Source organism: Penaeus monodon, chromosome 9 (assembly GCF_015228065.2).
Source record: "Penaeus monodon isolate SGIC_2016 chromosome 9, NSTDA_Pmon_1, whole genome shotgun sequence".
Taxonomy (NCBI): Eukaryota; Metazoa; Arthropoda; class Malacostraca; order Decapoda; family Penaeidae; genus Penaeus; species Penaeus monodon.
The window spans coordinates 39,786,739-39,794,238 of record NC_051394.1 but is presented as its reverse complement, the minus strand read 5'-3'; the positions used below and the strand labels follow the sequence as shown (position 1 = coordinate 39,794,238).

The following is a 7,500-nucleotide window of genomic DNA, read 5'->3' as shown; positions in this document are numbered from 1 at the left end:
TTTCATCAGGATAATAGAAGCTTAATGAAACTGTATTGCGGAAGGGGATTCATAGTGCGAGCATGCATATAAACGCCAGTTACTCACACAACATCATTAATTAGCGATGATGATTTCATTACCTCCCCGCTGGATGCTGAGATATATAGTGCAGTTTACAGCCAATGAAACTGTTCATACGTGATGCTATCAGACATTCGTAACAAGATGGATGACAAATACATGAGGATATCTAAAGGTAAACCGATAATTGAGTGCACAGCTAAGCATATAAATAAATGAATTAGCGAAGATGAATAGATTGATTAGATGTATGTCTAAGCAAATTGATAAAGAAAGAAAGAAATTAATCCCTTAACAAATAAAGATGGGTCAAAAGAATTGCAACAATAAAAGAGAGAGAGAAAAAAAACGAAACATGAGATGTTAACAAAAATAAAAACCATCTCTCTTTTCATTCACTAAAACCACGATCATCAGATCTATCACTATGAATTGTATCGGTGTTCGTTACTTTCACTCGTGTTCTTTACGATCACCATGACAAACTAGCGGAGAGGAGGACCGAATGATTACCATTAGCGTCGTGAATATCTCATAATTACGGAACACATTAATTACAGGGTAGGGCCACTAAACACACAGGTAATGCCACGTGAGTAATAATTACACGGGTTGGCATATGCAGATGTATAACTTAGTGCCGAGTGGCTGTTACGAGACAGTGATATCTTGACTTAGGGAGAATTCTTTTCTGTGTTCTGTGTGTTCTTGATGATGAATGGCTTATAATACACACAAAAGTTTCTACACAGGTACACTGGCACCTATAGTTATCGTAGCTACATTTACATATTCATATATAGGTATATTCTGTTCTGACATGAATTCACAAAGGCACATTCATGCATATCATTTAGATCACACGTGCATACATTCGAACCAAAGCTTCAATCATACACAAGACACTACAAGACAAATCCTACTCAACAATATATTCAATGCTGATATTTACCTTTGTTTAACAAATGCAATTTAAAACTTCTTGTATACATCCTCGACAATAGTGACACTTGGTGATCTGCTTTGATAACTATTATATTCATTTAAAACTCCTGCCCAGGCAAATGCAATGACTACGCTATTATTAATGTGATGAACTTCCTTTTTTCGGTACAATCAGCAGAATATGAATGCTTTAATCTCTCATTTCTTGTTTACTGTGTTCTTTTTCACTTCTTTTCATGTACGTAGCGGGAGTGCAAGTGAACAGAGCTGAGGAACTGTTGTACTCGGTTAGCCGTGGATTCTTTTCTCTCTTTATGAGAGGAGGAGAGAGGAGAGGTGAGGTTAAGAGAGGGAGGGAGTGAGGGAGGGAAGGAATGACAGAGAGAGAGAAAGAGAGAGGGAGAGAGAGAGAGAGAGAGAGAGAGGAGAGAGAGAGAGAGAGAGAGAGAGAGAGAAGAGAGAGAGAGAGAGAGAGAGAGAGAGAGAGAGAGAGAGAGAGAGAGAGAGAGAGAGAGAGAAGGAGAGGAAGAGAGACAGATAGGTAGATAGATAGATAGAGAGAGATAGAGATCAAGAAAAACCATGTTCACACTACTTTCCCAGAACAGATGACTTCATATCCATTTCATATTTGAGAAACAGCTGAAGAAGGTTAAAAAAATGTAAGCGAACAAAGGTGAACGAAGAAAAAAAATACAGCTGATCATATCATCCTCGAAATTAGACATTATTAATGCTGATATACACACTCATAATAAGAAATCATTACCATTGATTATCACCCAAGTTAACTACCATTACCCCCTTAACCCCAGCAGACCCCGAAGCTAGTGCAAACAGCATAACCATTAGCCTTGAATTAGACAAATAACTGGCTGATTATCCGGAAGCACGCATGCCCTGGCCAAAGAACATGTCTATTGGAGCAAAAGCGATTTCCCTCAGAGGTCTGGAGAGCCATTCCCCAAAGACCACATACCGAGGCGAAGGAAAAGACGAGGACCAAAGATCACTGCGCTGAACCCGCAAGCCTCGAAAATGTTCCATCATTTGAGTCTTCATTATAGACTTTTCGATCACATTTTTCCTGCCGGGGTGTGTGTTTTAGTTCACTTCCTTCCTCAGCCCGTGGTTCTTGCAAGAATTTAATCCCATATGATCAAAATTCATAGACGCGAGTAGCTTAATGTCTTAAAATCACGGGGTTTTGTTGAATGTCTGAGATAAATACAATGATATTAAAGGTTGCAAGATAATTGCATGGCATTACGTATCAAGCTTATTTCTTTATCATGATTGATTATTCATAAGAGAAGAAAAACAACACAATACAGATATTAGCAGAACCAGATTATATTTTGGTTATCTTAATGTGTAACAGATATCATATTGGTAGTGACGAATACAGTGAAGAGATAGAATGGTGTTGATATTATCTTATTATCGCTATTGATTTTAAAATCGATGCTCATAGCAGCCAGTCAACTCATAGAAAATATCGATTTGCCTGAATGGATAGGAAATATCTATTCGCCCCTGATCTGTCGATCATTCCCATCCTTGGCTTTTATGCCTGTGTGTATTTTGGATCCATCTGATAAGTGTATGTGTACAGCATACATCACACTTATATGTACATGTATATATATATTATATATATATATATATATATATATATATATATATATATATATATAGATAGATAGATAGATAGATAGATAGATAGATAGATAGATAGATAGATAGATAGATACAGATATAGATAGAAGAATAGATAGATAGAGAGACAGATAGATAGAAGAGAGAAAGAGGGAGAGAGAGAGAGAGAAGGGGAGGAGGAGGGAGGGACGGAGGGAGAGATTGAGAGACAAGGGGAGATATGATCCACACACATATACACATTGACAGATAGATGAGTAGACAGATAGATAGATTACGCATATAGATATAAATACCTATAGATAAATATATACTCATAACCTGAGTCAAACGAACTGACGTGATGACAGGTAAATTGGAACCGATATCAATAGAAAAATGAAAGAATTATCTCAATTACGACCAGGTATGTTGAAAGGGGCCTTGTTGAGGAAGGGTCTGACTCCGTGACTGACAAGGGAACGCGGTGAGGGGAAGGCCAGAGAGGGGAAGGAGGGTCGAAAGGGATGATAAGGGGAGGGAAAACGTAAGATGAAGGTCGAAGGTTAGAGCGGAGAAAGGTAGGTCAGGTGGGGAGAAAGTGTAAGGGTAGATTTCAGATGGGAAAAAAATGTACGGGGTAGATATCAGGTGGGAAGAATGTCTAAAAGAAGACCTTTGGTGAGGAGAAAATCTATGCCTTTTGCGGAGAGAAATTCGGCATCAAAGTATTCGAAAAGGTGAACGTAAAGGGAAGAAAATTCTGAGAAAGATGTCCTTGAAGAAAGAAGTCAAGGAGAGTAATGGCGAAGTGACGTCGAGAATTTATTTCCGGCGAAAAAATCCTTATAATGGTATTTACGTGGAATATACGTGGGATAAAATGTTTCGACAAAATATCCCGGAAAATATAATGTCATGGTAAGGATAATTGTAAGAAATGAAGTCCCTGGGGAGGAAATGTCGTACAGGAAAAACACAAAAGTTTACAAATTGAATTTGGTGATAAACCACGAACACAATATACCCGCTGTAAAGAAAAAAAAGAAAAGAAAAGAAAAAAAACATCTTCCGAAAAGAAAAACACATCTAAATCGATCATAATAATTCCCTTTGGTGCAGCTTTGTAACTATCAATGCTCACCGAACTTCCGCCATTAGCGCTTCGTTAAGTAGAACGAGAGGGCCATTTAAGCATAGCATGCGGTTAGGAGCTTGTGTGGGCAATGTTGTATTCTGAGTGACTGCTTATGAGTGATAACAATAACGCTGTGGAGGGTAAACTATTATCCTCTGTCATACTGCACTTGTGTTTGCTTAGTAGAACGTAGCAAGTTTTATTAAGCATGCAAGTTGATTATATTTTTTTCTTTCTCCCTTTTCCTTTCTTATTCCTTAGATCTTATTTTCTTATTTTTCGGTTCTTATTCTATTCACTTCAGCAGCTAGCAAGTCGTGAATTATGTAACATCTCTTGCCTATTTGATCAAAAGCATACATATATTTTTGTTATACTTTCATTGATTTCCATATCAATCGATATGTCCTGCATAGGTGTACCTCATCAATTATATATTTAGGTTGGATACTTAGAAAATCTCGTATGGTCTGTGTATTGTTATTGTGTCTCGTAATGATCAAGCAGGCATTCTCATAACAAAAAAAAAAAAAAAAAAAACTAACTGAATGAACTGTGAATTCAAACGGCCCATATCTTAAAATACAATTCAATGCACAATAAAAACAGATCTCGGCGTAATCAACTTGTTTTCATTCTCCCTAAATAAGTAAGTTCTCTGGCTAGAAACTTCCTTAATAACACCATTAAACGGACGGGTGAGGAGTGTCTACATATTGTGCAGCCTTGTCATTTGAACCACACCTGCGAATTGTGTTGTATTTACACGATACCTTTATCAAACTATTGCGTCATCCGCATGTGTTCATGATAAAATCACAAAGGACGTGTTAGTATTATCAGTTTTTCTATTAGAGGTCAGATAACAATTGACATTAGGGAAAAATGAGGGAAGAGTATGAGAGAAAGAGACAGTCAAATAGAGTGAGAGTCAAAGAGAGCGTGATTCAAAGAGAGCGAGAAAGAGCCCCCCCAAAAAAGCAAGAGGGAGTCAAAGAGAGCGAGAGAGAATCAAAGAAGGCGAGAGAGAGAGTCAAAGAGAGCGAATGAGACTCAAAGAGAGCGAAAGAAATAAAAGGATAACGAGAGAGAAACAGAACGTGAGAAAGTGGCGAAGGAGGAGAAAGGTATACAACCGGAGCATTACGACAAGCTTGCATGATAATAGCAGTTTGCCTGAAAGTCATTAACTGTTATCAGAGACAGCAAGCCATGTTTCGGGACCGTAATGGCTTCGTTTGCTCAAAGTTTGCACCGAGCTTGTGATGTACAGGCGGCAATGCGACCTAATAAGGCCCTTTGTAAATGATGAACGATATCTGAAGCTAAGAGAACTTTCCCTGAAATACAATTAAAGCAAATAATCATAATATACTGGAAATGTGTTTTCTAATATTTTTTTAGGGGACTTCGAGTGTTAAAAATACCTATTATAACATATAATACTAAAAATAACAATAATAATACATAGTTGTATAAAAGAGTAGCTATCACAGTTAATACCAGTGTGATTGTTATTATTGCCATTATATAACACAATAAGATTGAGTTACTTCCGCTTCGTCTTGCAATATCTAACGCTTGAGTGTATACATGTGTGTGATTAAGAGACACTCATATACAGAAAGTGTAAATACAGGCATTATGGCAATTTCGCATAATGCCACAAATTGTGTTACAAACGCACGTACTACTTTAAACTCACATGTTGCTCTATATACATCCAAATTAATTATCTACATAGCTTTAAAAGATGCGTCAATAAATGCTATTGCAAAGCCCGGTAAAAGCACATACTGAAATAAACGCACACATTACATGTAGGCTACTTAACAGATATCAATACACAAGCATTACTTCAAACGCACTAGATAAATTAATCCAGCTAAATGTATATTGACAATCAAACACACAATCCTTACACCAAAGCTACACCTCAGCTGCAATGTATGTAAACAGAAAACACCGTCCTCGCAGATAATTTACGTCAAACCCACACTTCTGGATATAAAACTAGAACCGGAGGCACATATATCACCTCTAGAGAACACTTAAATTACACTTTTGAGCTACAACCTCGGCCATAACGTCTATGGCATCACAAACCCGAAATGGCACCCATGAGACCGATGCAGAGCTCAAAACCCATGGCAGGCTTCTAATATCTCTCCCCTCCCACATTCTCTCTCTCTCTCTCTCTCTCTCTCTCTCTCTCTCTCTCTCTCTCTCTCTCTCTCTCTCTCATTCGTCCTTCCCCGCTACATGGAACTAAACGCATCCCCAATAAATCCAGGATGAATGTTAATTCAAGTGGGAGCATTACAGTCCACGACAATTTGTGGAGTTAGTCACCGCCCCCCCAAACCCCCTCATCCCCCTCCCCGCATGCTTGTGTTGTAATGTTGATGATGAAGTAAAATTTTCACTCCTCCATTAGCAAGACTTTAAGATTAGGTTAGTTTCGGTTAGGGCAGGATAAATTAGGCTGGGTTTGGTTGGATTAGGTTAGATTAAATTCGTAAAATTACGTTCGGTTAACTTAGGCTTGACTGGGTTAAATTAGGTAAGTTTAGGGGATGTGCTGTGAGGGGGAACATCGGTAAGCAACGCACATTAAGCCTTATGTACACTGTTATTCGGTGATCTTTTGGGTCGTTGGTGCCACCCTGGTTTTGCAGTTTGATATCGAGGAAATGTCTTTCGCGTTGTGCTTGCAACATTGTCTAAACACTAATTGCAACCTGTGATTTAACAGCTTCGACCAAGGATAGTTCTCGGAGTTAATCTATAAAAAGATTAATTATTTCAAATGTGATGAAAAGCAACACACGCACCATGACTTTTTAAAAACATAATAATCGCATGATCGAGAGGATAAAGTTGTACTTTTTTACACAGAGAAGCAAAGGTTGTGGAGGAAACTGGAAGCTTTCCGCAGCAAATTGCTCTTTGATACCGCCGACATCCAATAGTCTTTGTTCGTAGGGGCGTATCTCCCATTGAGCAACAACAGACCGTCGTCCTAAGTGGTTTACATTGCATAACACACTTCAAACCCCGTCCCTACTGGCGAGAGAAGGAAAGGGAGTCAATGCTATCCTTTGTAAGCTTTAGAGGTGAAAATACCATTCGCATGGCATGAAAACACGCCATAAACATTCTAGCTATCGACGCTGTAATGCCCCGGAACCTCATATATTCAGCATTATTGCACGCAAGTCCCGCCAGTGTTGACAGGCTCTGAACACGCTACGGTGAACAAACCATCGTTGCCAACGTTCACATTTTGCCGTTGAGTTCTTTCCCGAACACAACGTTATTTTCGTCTTTCCAAATTCTCACAAAGATTCACGAGATGCGAATTCGTACCGTTTCGATTCAAACGGTTCACAGTGATTACCGCGTTTCACTCCCCGACGGAGATCGATCATAAAGGCTCCAAATAAGGCAACGATCCCCCGAGCCGCCTTGCACTCTCCCTCGGCTGCTGTACGATGACGAGGCGCGCGGGCGGGCCTTGCAAGAGGGAACGCCATGCATTACCCTCCGTGATGGTGCGTGATTTGTGACTCGGTTGCAGCTCACACTATGGTCAAGAAGCGTTTTTACGGTCCTGAGCGCCTGGCTATAGAAAGAGGGGCTGAGGGATCGCTTGCTTTGAGGTATAAGGAAATTGTTAAAAATGTTACAGAAATATTTTTGTGTGTTGCGATATA

The 7,500-nt window shown here is 39.1% G+C and overlaps 1 protein-coding gene across 1 annotated transcript in view; it reads right to left on the bottom strand.

The window, feature by feature from the left end:
- LOC119577159 (homeotic protein empty spiracles-like) overlaps nt 1–7,500 on the bottom strand; it is a 59,322-nt gene that overhangs the window by 11,918 nt on the left and 39,904 nt on the right. The gene's annotated exons all lie outside the window — the stretch shown is intronic.